The following is a 13,549-nucleotide window of genomic DNA, read 5'->3' on the forward strand; positions in this document are numbered from 1 at the left end:
TGTGCCATGAATACCAAAGATACAGCCCTGGAGTTAACGCTCCCCCCCCCCCCCCCCCCCCCCCCCCCAACACACACACCTCTCTAGCTCTCTTTGCTCCCCCATTGAAAACGCAGCGGAATTGCAGATGCCCAAAACTACACACCGATATCTCTTTTACTCTCTGCTGAAAGCGGCTGAGCAGCAGACCAGTTCCAAATCCATCTGTAATTATTCATATCAGACCAGCATGCGCACAGACCCAACCAGTACGGACAAATCTACTCTACTGAGCAAATTTCACTGGATGTCTATGCAACAATTTACAAAATGATCTAATGTGGCCCTACAGGGATGCTAAGCCAAACGCACGGACCTAATTGAGTGCAGAACGAGCCTGAATGAGCCTATGGGCAAGTGATCTGTATGCATTTTTTATGCAGTTTCACCAGCGCTGGCGCACACCAAAAGGGCAAGAACGCCGCTCCGCTTCAAGTATTCAAACGGACTGAATACTAAGCTGCGTGGAGTCTTCAGGGATTCACATTTCAAAATCACAAAATCAATTAGCTTCCAAATCAGTAATGACCCCGCAAAAACCAGAAAACGAGAAAGAATGAAAGAAGGGGAAATGGCGAAAAAGGGGAAAATATTGGGGATTGAGAATTTTAAATATGCCGTTTTGATTTTACAGGAGGAGGATAAGTTGGGGGAAAACGCTTTCTGGAAGAAACAGGAAGAAATATGTTAAATAAATGCAGATTAACTGTAACACTAACAAATATTTCTTTCCTGGAGTGGGCTAAAGGGACGCAGTGAATTTATCTGTTTACCGAATTATGTGACCGCAACCCCCCCTCACACATCCAGACTCTGTTGATGGTGATCCAAGGAAAAGTTCTGCGTCGCAGTTACGCGGAGCCGCCGGGAGACACGGAGACAGCGAAAGGGAGCTTACTCCTAGATTAGCTACTATAGGCTACGTGGGCAGACTCACAAATACGCAAACGCAGTTGGATGCACTCGCAGACCAAATAAGTAAAAATATGCAGAAACACTGCAAGAGAAACTTTAGTGAATCCACGCTCTGTTATGCGAAAACCACACAGATCCAACCGTCGTCCAGTGGCCCGGAGGAACGAATAAAGTCTGCACTGTTACTGGCAGCAGCACAACAAATAAAACCAAGTGCTGTCTTTAATGCGCAAAGGATCTTTGGGTTTTGTGAGATTTTCCATTGTTAATCAAACATAATCAAGTCCGATATCATCTCCGAGTAATCTTCCTATAATGTATAAGAAGTGTTTGTGCGACAGTTTGGTTTAGTCAAGAGTCTAACCAGAATCTCCCCAGCATCCCGGGAACCTAAACCTTTAACTTCGCTGGCTCTCGTGTGTTTTGCGCTCAGGAAAGCCTCTGCAGAAGAGATGCGCGGATAGTGAGAAGAGAGACATACGATGGAAGTGTGTTGATGTAACTACGGCAAAATCCCAGTCCTTAAACTCCAGTGGTCTTACCTTGGAAGTGAGACTCCGTGCGCAGCTCGTTCACCCAAGTGTCCTCAATACATACAAGCCAGTAGAGATCGGCCACTTGACTTAAGTAGTATTGCTTCTTTTACCAGATGTCCAACACATCCACTGATTAAAAGCCCAGTTTTTCTATGTTTACGTGCGCTTGGAGATGAGAGGGTAGAAATTCAAGCTGAGCCAAGTGGGTTTCCCGCTGGAGCTCAGTGGCAAAAAATAATAAAAAACAAACAAACCAGTCAAGCGAATTTAAAGATAAACTGAAAAGAGAGGACAAAAATGAAAGAGCAGTCATGCGTCTTGATGAGGTCCGAGACTGAAGTGATGGAGAGGAGTGGAGGGGATGGTGAGGAGGTGGGTGTTGGAAGAGAAAAAGAGAGGAAATCACCGTAGCATCCCTCCCTCCTTCGGGTAACAAATCCGGTACCGTCAGCGCCGTTTATCCGTCCTCCCTCCTGGAGCATCGGAAGCGATGTGAGGGAAACTGAACGGCGCGCAGCAGCAGCAGCGAGAGAAGAGAGGGAGGGAGAGAGAGAGAGAGAGAGAGGTGTCGCTGCCGTTGGAGGGCGTATGAAACTGGTAATCCTCTCTCTCCTCTTACTCCTGTATCGGTAGTAATTTTGTTATTCGTCGGAATTAAATAAGTGGCACCTCAAATGACAAACTCAAGTGGGGCAAACCTCTCAATACACATTAACATTTTCAGATTTTATTACAGTAGAAATATAATTTGTTTAGTTATTTTTGACCGTGGTTGCAAAAAGCATTTGCACTGAGAAGGATACGTTGTTTAATGAGGTTTAGGCCACATTATAGCCTTATCTGTATTGTAACACTGTACACCCTTCCCACATCAAAATCCACCCTGAGAGGTTACAGCAGAAGAAGCCCTGCAGGAGGGTAACTGAATGCAACAGTTGCTATTTCCTCATTGGCTAAGAGGAGCTTCCAACCGCTACCAGCAGAGATTTAGAATTGCACAGAGAGCCAATGAAAGGAGAGGACGGCAGGCCTGCTATACACAGAGAGTGTCGCCTACAAAAGTCCAGTGTAAACGATGTAATTGGCCATGAAAAAAAAAGCTGGAAAAACCCACACCTGGAAAACTAAATTATGAATGGTTTGAAGGAGTATTTCGTAAAGCAACGCTCGACTTGTAAACATCTGCTATTATGGATCCCTTAGTCTCAGAAAAAAATAGATAGTGTGTGCATCAATTACACTAACCCAATGATTGTTACTTTTGATATTAATGTTTTGATATTTTGAAACATTCAAAGTCTGCTTAAATGAAGCGATTTCACACAAGATAGACACACACAAGAACCTATAAAACAATAATTTAAAGCCTTTAAACCAATACATTTCCAATAGTTTTATCTTTCTCGGAAGATTCATTTTACTTGGAATCCCATCATGACTTTTCAGCCTACTCAAGTTGTTTATTTGGCCAGTCCTAACAAAATCTTAACCACAGCTTTCACAAGTGATGACACATAAGTGCCACATCGAGCCATTCATAAATGCCTGTATCAGCTGCCAGTTGCTCACCCCCATCCGTAAATTTCTGTATGTATTTTGGATGCTAATGGCAGGGGTAAAAAAAAAGGCTCACAAGCATGGCTCACTTGCAGGGGTTCTCATTCAGTGGGGAGCAGTAGATGATAATGCATATTTTCATTATAGCATTCAGCAGGCCTTTATTACTTTGGATGCAAAATGACATAATTAGATTAAGATAAAGGGCAGGTTGTCAAATGTAATTACAGGGTATTTCTGGCCATAATGAGTGAAAATGTAAACAACTGCAGCCTTTTGCACACAATTTTTCATTTCATAGAGTCTGGTACGTTTCAATAAAAAAAGTCAGCCTTTGAATGTATTTGAAATTCTTAATGCACACTGACTTCTGGTTCAAAACCCAGTCTTTTCCATGCCAACAGCCTGCAAGGGACAGCGAGGTGATGCTACAAAAGAAATGGACTTTTTTTCTCTTCTTCAAAGACAGAGAAGTTTCATGTTTTTTGGGGAGTTATATGCACACTCACCTTTCTCACTGCTGCTGAGTGAGGATAAAATGGTTTTGGAAATTTTCAGCACAGCAAACATTGAGGCCATAATTCATTGGTTTTACATTTTTAAATTTTGATATATATTTTTTTCAAGGTAAAGCTTGTAGCTGGATTTTTCTTCATATAAGATACTGTTTCAAATAAAATAAAAAAATACACAAACCCTTTGTTTGTTTAAAATTAAACATAAAACATGGAATCAAACCATGCTTACAGTTCATCTTAATCCTTCCATATATTTTTCTTTCTATTCTTAACTTAGCAGCTCCATGTAGAGAAGGATTTGTAAACCAACCGTAACTCAAGGGTTATCTGCTTTCCTGTATGGTTATTCTGAAGGTTCCCCACAGCTGTGAAAATCTCATCTTATAATCTGGAAAATCTTTATTTTTTATTTTTGAAAAAAAAGGCAGTTTGTTTGATGTAAGCTTGGTAGTTCATGAGTCTGTAGAGGGATAAGGTTAGTGAGCTAAAGACAGAAATATTAGGCTATTCTCTTTTTTCTGGCATATCTGATACTGTAGCAGCTGATGGTTGGAAGTGTGTCGCCAACCAGTCTTCTAGGCTAAGCCCCTTTTCCATTAGTACCTACTCGGATCGACTCTCCAGGGACTGACATGGCTCAGCTCAGATCAACTGGTTTTCCATTACAACCCAGTAGTACCTTGTTTGCGTGCTTCTCGTCTGCGTGTTCCGCGATGGAATTAATATGGGAGACAATTGCTACAACAAAGATGGATGTCGAAGCAAATGTATACCTGCTGCTCTGTCTGTGTTTTTTTTTGTCAGACTCAGGGGAGCACAGCATTGTTTTTTGTAGTCATTTCCCTCATTGCTGAGTTTAAAAAATGGCGGTTTTGATTTTCGAGACGATCTCATGACTCATCGAGTGACGCTACTGATCAGCCAATCGGTCTCATGCAGTCTGGCAACGTCACATTTTAGTACCTGCTCAGATCGCTTGGAAACCAAAGTACCAGGTACTATGACCTAATGGAAAATCCTGAAAACCATGCCAAATCAATCCAAGTAGGTACTAATGAAAAGGGGAAGAAGTGATTCAAGTAGGTTCTAAAATGTGACATCGTCAGACTGCATGCCACTGATTGGCTGATCAGTGGCGTCATGAGAGCATCTCATTCAAGAAAATCAAAACCACCATTTTTGAATTCCGGCAACGAGGGAAGTGTCTACAAAAGATAACATCGTGTTCCCCGAGGCAGACAAAAAGTCACAGACCGAGCAACAGGTGTATCATCACCTCAACATCCACCTTTGTTGTAAAGTTTGTGTTGCATATGATGTTATGGCATGCTTTGTCATTTTGCTATAATGATTGACCACATACATTAGGTGGTACTCGACCGTAATGGAAAACCAGTTGATCCAAGTCGAGTTGTGGTGAGCTGTGTGCATTCAAGCTGAGAAGGTACCAATGGAAAATGGGCTTAACCTAGAAGACTGGTTGGTGACGTACTGACAACCATCAGTTGCCATAATTGCTGCTACAGAAACAGCTGGTGATCAAAATGGATTGCTAAAGCCTCACTCGGGCAGGACCAAAGACCAACGACAGTAAGTAAAAAGACAGTGAAAATAAGACTAAACACACAGTTGAATAAAGGGAAACCAAGTGCAACATACATAAGCCCAAGCTGGGCGCAAGCCATTATCCTGGCCGAAAAACCCGGGACCTATGCCACCTGTGAGTTATTCCAGCACCACTCCTCCAGTCTAGCTATGTGAACTTTATAGGTTTCTAAAGCAGGGCAATTATCTCTCAGCAGCCAATATGTCTGTGGCTGGTATGTCCAGGCACAAATGCCAATGGACAACTTGCTCATAGCAGAGAGATGCAGGTGACATCTGCTGAGACTTCATCATCCTATGCCCTGAGATAAGATCATATTAGAAATTTACAGTGAGGTTCTTTTTGCTGAAGAAAATGATAGAAGATGTAAGGTAAGTGACCTCCAGTGACCACATGAAAAAGTCACTGTAGAATGTGTGATGAGGAGGAACTTGTCACTCTGGAAACAGAAAACAAACTTTGTAACATATGCTTAACTATGTAAAACGGTACATTTTAACTAACACATTCTCATCCTGGTGTGTCTAATACTGCCGTTCTGTCAGAAGCCGTTACCGTTACAATAATGAAAACACATTTTCTTTTGAAATCTGAGCTTTTATGCCCTGACTGCAGCAATATTGGATGCTCTGTTTTTTAAAGTGTGCAATATGGATGTAGTGGGGTTAGAATAAGTCAGAATTTTGTCTTGACAAAGTGAGTGACAGTTGGGAAAGTCTCCAGGCCCTGCTGCAAACCTGAACTGGAATAATGGGGAAAAAATTGACGGATAGAACATGTTTTCCTTATCCTCTACTAAATAGTTTTGTGGGTTGCTGTTGATCAAGTAAAGTAAGATTAAAGTAATGTGTTTTATGTTTTCAACTTTCAACTTGTTTTCAACTATTATTACTTTATATTTCTGGTTTTATCATGAAGCTCTTTGTGATTTTTTTTTTCTTTTGCCTGTCCCATTTGGTTCTTTAGCCATCAGAATTGTTGTCTGAAGACCAACAAGGATACCCAATGGATTTATTTTGCCAAATGGATCATCGTGGCATTGCCGTATTGGTCCATTAGATCGACCTTTGTTTTTATTATTTATTTTATTTTATTTTCAGATGTTACAGACGGGACAGACATGAGTGAGGAAAGTGAGGAAAGGGAGAAAGAAAGAGGAAGGAAAAGAAAAACAGAAGGGGAGAGGGACAGTGAGAAAGGGGGGGAGAAAAAAAATCTCCTGGATCACCTGTTGAGAGAAAAAGAATAGAAAACAAGCAAAAAAAACCCAAAGCAAATGGTTTCCACATGTAATGGTCTGCAAGAGGATGTAGAGAGCCATAGCCCCGTCCCCCAGGGCATGAAGCAGGCATGGAGGAGATCCAGGCCCCAGACATCCAGAGGCCCCAGAGTGCGAGAGCCCAAGGAGGACCACCGGAGGGGCATCCGTGCCACCCTCATGGGAAGGGCTGAGGATCCCCAGACGAGGCGTCACCCAGTAGCCACCGAGCAGAAGCTAGAGGGGGCTGCACCGGCATGCCCGCCGGCTCTGCCGGCAGCCAGCTGTGCCAGAGTGAACCGAGCCGCAGGCCCAGAGGCCGGGAGGAGCGCTTTGTGATTTTTAATCTTTGAAAAGTGCTATATAAATACATTTTAATTAATCGATATGAAAGGAAAGGAAAGGGAACACAAAAGAGCAAATGACATAAGAAAGTTAAATATGGTTCCAAATGAGACACAAATTCTTGTCAGTGAGATGTCAGTATGTGTGTATGCATTTTTGTACCATCGCCATCCCTCCCGTATCCTATTGTAGACTATGGATATATGTTTTCTATAATATTTTAGAAAAGTTCTTTCAGAAGGTAGGCCTGTATTTCCTTTTCTGAAACATATCCATCAAAACTACTGATTCTAATAAAAAACAATCTCATCATCAATTTTCATCCCTCACCTGCACCCTATCGTGACACATACAACTATTTTTCATTCAGGATTTATGCTACATTCAGTGTGACACTGACATACTTGTTTTCTTGTTGGTGTCTATCAACATGCACCCCAGAGTAAAATAATGCCATATATAGTGAGGGTTGCTGTGTCAGGGGTAAACCAAAATTAAATAGAAACCTGACTTATTAGAGTGTCATTGTGTGGAACAAATTGCCATGAATGGCTTTGAGCTTAATTTTCTAGAGCCTCTGCTTACCTGATTTTCATAATGGAGTGATGGACAATGGCAAGCATTTTTATAAAATAATAGAACTGCTGATAGAACTGATTTTCTAATCAGCATCTTTTCAATAAAAAAAAAAAACAGACTAATGGCTAAAAAGATGAAATAGTATTTCAATCCTCCCTGAAAATTCAATACCACCTATTGACTCCAAGCTTTTTTTGTTAATTCTTTACGTGATCACTGACTCTAAGGAGACATGGTGCTTATGCTAAATGTATGTGATGAAGAGGAACTTAATTAAAACCTGTGAGCATATTGCTCATAAGAACAGTAATGCTATATGCAGTGGCCACAATGAGAGCCTGCAGTCTTGTGTTGTAAGCATTCAGCTGAGGCAGCACTTCTGAGAGGTCTGGAGACGAAAGATGTGTGTTGTTGTACATGCTGACCCACAAACCCCAAACAGTAAGGGATTATTCACCGTGAGCTGGGCCACCCACAGGATACACACACACACACACACACGCATACAAAGATGCATATAAATAAACAGACACTAGGACTTACTGAAAATAACAGAAACACAAGATAAAAATCAATATAGACATAAGGAAATAGTGCAAGAGCAGGCAAAATAAATACAGAGGATGTGAAAGGGTGACACGCTAAGCTACAGCCCGGTAAGTTAAATGGAAAAACATGAGTGTTTGACCCTACAGTAAGGCAATACTTTGGGCTTTTGGGGTCTTTTGCTGCCATGGTTTGGGTTCAGTAGTTTTCTTACAAAGGGGACACTGCAAATCAATACAAAGTTGTTTTGAGTTATCACCTTTATCCTATTATGGACCATTTCTATCTTGATGGCAATGGCCCTTTCAAGGATGAAAATTCCCCAATTCAAAGGGCATGAGAGGTTTAATGACTATGAAAATGAAGTAAAATATATCATATGGCCTTTGCAGTCACAAGAGCCGTGTATGATGAATCAGGCTTAGGATTTAGGAAGGTGTCTAACTTCATGCTCAACCTTAGGTTTTCAGTGTTATGACGGTGGGTTACTTCTTACTGGGGTTCATCATCATGGTAACTAATGCCACAGACCTAACCTGCTCCAGAACATAACCTGCTCCAAAGCAGGTTGCGTTTGAAATAAAAGATCAGCAGGTAAAATATATTTTTTTCTGGAAAAACATTATCACTGTTCCTGGAAGATGGGATATGGACAGTGATAGTAATAAGGTAAAATAATTTCTTTCTCATCACATAAAAAGAAAAAAGAAAACAAAAATATTCAGGAATTAGAAAAAAACATCAAATCACTAGAAGAAGCCTACGCATCCCACCAAGATCAGGAAACATTGAACAAAATACGCAAAACAAAACTAGAATTAAATGAGATAATTGATAAAAAAACAAAATTCTTAGTACAAAGACTACGCCTACAAAATTACGAACATGGTAATAAATCCGGTCAATTTCTAGCAAACCAGCTAAAAATAAATAAAGAAAAAACAACTATATGTGCTGTTCAAGATTCATCTGGGAACACATTATATGAACCGACACAAATAAACAACATTTTCAGGGATTTCTATAAAACGTTGTATTCACCACAAATAAACCCATCTAAAAAAGAAATTGATCAGTTTTTGGACAACATAACTCTTCCAAAATTATTGGACACTCAAGCAATGGCACTGGATTCACCACTGACACCAGGTGAACTCCAGGAAGCCCTGATAAGTATGCACAATAATAAGGCTCCAGGTCCAGACGGCTTTCCTGCAGAATTCTACAAAGAATTCTGGTCGATTCTAGCACCAGTTTTCTACAGAACGTTGTTGGAAATTAAAGAAAAGGGCAGACTTCCATCAAATATGAATTCTGCAAACATTAATCTCCTGCTAAAACCAGGCAAAGACCCTGTATATCCCTCAAGCTATCGTCCAATATCCCTTATAAATGTAGACCTTAAAATAATCTGCAAAGCTCTCTCAAAGAGACTGGAGAAAATAACCCCCCTCTTAATTCATCCTGACCAAACTGGTTTCATAAAAGGTAGGCACTCATCAACAAATACACGTAGATTACTTAATTTGATAGACTACTCATACAGTAAAAACCTAGAAACTACAATATTCTGTTTAGACGCAGAAAAAGCATTTGACAGAGTTAACTGGAAATTTCTATTTGCAACTTTACACAAATTTGGTTTTGGATCCTCTTTCATAAACTGGTTAAAAATATTATATAATTCCCCAACAGCTTGTGTTAGAACAAATGACCAGACATCCTCCAGCTTCTGTCTCTTGAGGGGCACCAGGCAGGGATGCCCACTCTCCCCTTCACTATTTGCAATTTTTATTGAACCACTAGCAGCAGCAATTAGACAGAATTCAGTAATTAAGGGCATAAAATGCAAGAACGTGGAACATAAAATCAGCCTTTATGCGGATGATGTGTTACTCTTTCTCCAAAATTCACAAACCAATATCTCTGGGGTGATTGAATTGATAAACTCTTTTGCAAGAATATCAGATTACTCAATTAACTGGTCAAAATCTACAGTCCTACCGATTAATTGCTCCCTCCATAATTCCTCTTCTACACCACTGCAATCGGGAAATATAAAATATTTAGGTATTAATGTTTCTCCCAAGCTTGCAGATCTAACTAAATTAAACCATATCCCACTTTTAAAGAAGGTAGAAGATGATCTGGCTAGATGGAAATGTCTACCCATATCACTCATGGGAAGGGTTGCCGCTATAAAAATGATGGTCTTACCAAAAATAAATTATTTATTCTCAATGATCCCAACTAAACCGCCACAAGATTGGTTCAGATCTCTAGATTCATGTATGTCCAAATTCCTTTGGAAAAATAAACCCCCACGTATAAGCTTAAAAACACTACAAAAGACCAAGGATAAAGGAGGACTAGAACTGCCTAACTTTCAGCACTACTTCTTAGCCAACAGGCTTCAGTTTATCTCAGGATGGCTAAAACACACCCTCTTAGATGAACCTTGGCTAGATGTAGAACAAGCACTCTGCAATAATCTAGAGATCTCAGACCTACCATTTATCAGCTCAAACATCCAACGACATGAATGCTTTAAAAGCATCAACATCAGCTCTTCTCTGACAGCATGGTGGGAGTTTCTAAAATTGATGGCGTCTTCATTAATCCCATGCAAACGTACACCTATCTGGAACAACCCTGACATATTACAAAACAATAATATGATAAACTTTTCAGATTGGAGTGATAAAGGAATCAAATATTTAGAACATATACTAGAAGGAACAGAATTTATTTCATTTGACGGACTAGTTACACAATATGGGATCAACAAGAAAAGATTTTTAGAATATCAACAAATTAAATCCATAGTAAAAAAGAAATTTAAACCGGGTCAAGTTGAACTACAAACACCACCAAGTGTGGTTCAATTTCTTACTCTTAAACCCCCCAAATTACTATCCAAAATATACAGAATGCTTTCTAAAACAGATGAATCAATATCACTTCCTATTGCAAAATGGGAAGTGGATTTATCAGTTAATTTAGACCTAAACTTCTGGTCTCAGATTTGCTTAAAAACCTTTCATCTAATTAGAAATCCCAGTCTTCAATTAATTCAATACAAAATATTACATAGAGTGCACTATACAGGTCATCGGATGTTCAAGATGGGCTTTACGTCTACCAACAACTGCTCACACTGCCAAACCAATTCACCGGACAATTATATCCACGCTCTTTGGTTCTGTCCACCAGTTCAGAAGTTTTGGCGCGAGATATGTGAAGACTTATCGAAGTGTCTGAAATGTAACATTCCAACTTCCCCCTTAGTGTGTTTGTTGGGCAGCTTAGATAATGTCACTTCAGAAAAGAATATAGCTCATATGGTTTTCACTGCCCTATGCATAGCCAAGAAAACAGTCCTCATGAACTGGAAAAATAAAAATAATCTTAATTCTAACCAATATAGAAATTATCTATTAGATTACATTAGTCTTGATACAGCCTCTGCCACCACATCAGATCAATTGCTCTGGGCTCCTTTGATCAGCTCCATCACCTAGTGGGGGTGGGGGGTCATAGTTTGGTCCCGCCTTCACTGGTGTGATTGGTGTGGGGGTAGGGACAGGCTTAGGGCGTCGGGGGGTTCCCCGGAGGCATCTTCCTTGGGGGGCTCAACCCGGGGTAGCGGTCATGTCCGGTTAGGGGCTCTGTTGGCTCTCAGGTGACTGTTTCCTCGTGGCTGCGTGCAGCGGGGCTAGGGGAGGGTCTGTGCTGACGGACGTGGGTTACTGACCTGGTAGCCTGGCTGCCCCTGGGTGGGTCCGGGATGGGCGTGAGGTTCTGGGGGCGCTCCGTCTCTGGGCTGGGACCCGGACCGGGCCTCGGGGGCTTGGGTCCTGGTTGGTGTGTTGCCGGGGTTGTGGGCGGGTGGGTGCATGGGGGCCCAGCCCTGGAGCAGGGTGCCGCCGGTGCATCGAGCCACCTGGGGGGCTCTTCAACTGGTGGGGGAGATTGTCACATCTTGCAGGAGCTTTCCTCTTCTCAGGAGCTCCCTCTGCAGGAGGGGGAGATACAGGAGAGGTGGAGGAAGATCTCAGCCTGGATGTTTATTGTCTTATGTAGTCTGGAAGATGAGTGGATGGTGGGGTGGGTGCAGTTTTCTCTGTGGTGGGGTTGGGTGGACTGTCCCGGGCTCTGTGGGGCCGGGCGGCGCTGCTGCACTGGGCCCCGGTCTGGATGGGCCTGGGCCCCCTTTCCCTGGCGGGTCGCGGAGTATGGGGGTGCCTACTGGGGTCAGCGGGGGAGCTGGCCCCAGGGAGGGGTCACTTGCCCCTCCCTTCCTTCCCTCCCCATCTCCAGCTGCCTCCCTCTTCCCGCTCCACCACAACCACCCACACATGCAGGGCCTTGGAGTAGGGGTATGTCACCAGGGTGCAGAGGAGGCTACCCCCCCCCCCCTCTGTCCCCTTCTGGCTGCCTCTGCCTCAATTTTATGCCACAACTTAGACATTCACATTACTCACACTCTCATTACACATACATATAGGATCTTGGGGGTGGGCACGATACACGGAGTCCAAAGTACCATCAGGGTGTACACCCCACCCCTGGCATCGTTGCCCACCTCTCAATTTTAAATACACGTAGACATTGAGGGCTAGCAGGAGGGACCATGCGCTTACCTGCTGCTCTCTGGCAGGTAGCTCCATGCCCTCCTGGGTTTTAAATGCACCTTAAAACACATATGCATCAACACTACAATGAGCGGGTGGAGGGAGGTTTGGAGTCTTCTCTCACCCCCATTCTCTGCGACCTGCTGGAGCAGGGGGGCTAGGAGGAGGAGTTGGCCGTCCGACTGCGGTCTGGAGTGTGGAGCCTTCCTGCTGCTGCGGAGTCGGGGCGGTCTGCCTCCCCCCACCGCAGGGAAAAGGGAAACACCACCTGGGTCTGGGTGCAGTTCCCCCCTCCAGGGGCGGGGGCACCTAGACCCGGTTTGTAGAGTACGCTTGGGGAGTGTGATCGTGTGTACAACGTCTCTTTATGTCTGTCTCCACGTTGGTTGAGTGTGGAGTAAGTGCATATGAGAGCATGAGGGTGGGAATGGATGTTTGTGTCTGTGTGTGCCTGTATGTCTGTGTCTATATGTCAGGTTGGGTGTCAGGCGCCACCTCTCTGGGGACACCTCAGGCCCTCCAAGGTTTGGAGGCCTATCTCCCCCTACCACCACTTCCCCTGCCAGTGGCGGACCCCCTCAGACATTGGTGCGTTGGTGGTTCTTTGTGTCCGGGGGTGGGCGTCCAGGTACACACCGGCTCACTCCTTGGCGGCCGCTTATCGGGGCCTGGAGCCTGGGGCTCGCTCGGGCCACTTCGGAGGTGGGGTGCCCTCAGCCTCTCGGCCTGGGGCTCGGTCACTCAGGCGCAGCTGGCTGCCGGCGGAGCTCACGGGCGCGTCACTGCAACTCCCCCTGGCTTCTGCTCTGCGGCTGCTGAGTGAGCCCTCATCTGGGACTCTCCTCAGCTCTTTCCGGGACAGTGGCGCAGCTGCCCCTCTGTTGGTCTTCCTTGGTCTCTTGTGTTCTGGGGGCCTCTGGATGTCTGGAGTTTTGATCTCCTCCACACCTGCTTCATGCCCTGGAGGACGGGGCTGTGGCCCCCCCACACCCTCTAGCAGATTATTACATGAAGGA

At 43.5% G+C, this 13,549-nt stretch overlaps 1 protein-coding gene across 3 annotated transcripts in view; it reads right to left on the bottom strand.

Annotated features, from left to right (window-relative positions):
* cdh11 (cadherin 11, type 2, OB-cadherin (osteoblast)) overlaps positions 1 to 13,549 on the bottom strand; it is a 284,093-nt gene that overhangs the window by 90,690 nt on the left and 179,854 nt on the right. For 2 of the 3 annotated variants that reach the window (XM_082558378.1, XM_082558376.1), the window contains exon 1: positions 1,497 to 1,993. The exons of the other annotated variant lie outside the window; for it this stretch is intronic. The gene's annotated coding sequence lies outside the window, so the exon portion shown is untranslated. Of the gene's footprint in view, positions 1 to 1,496; positions 1,994 to 13,549 lie in introns of those variants that run through there. 3 annotated transcript variants of the gene reach the window in all.

The sequence above is a fragment of the Aulonocara stuartgranti genome (genome assembly GCF_965226115.1).
Source record: "Aulonocara stuartgranti genome assembly, chromosome: 13".
NCBI lineage: Eukaryota > Metazoa > Chordata > Actinopteri > Cichliformes > Cichlidae > Aulonocara > Aulonocara stuartgranti.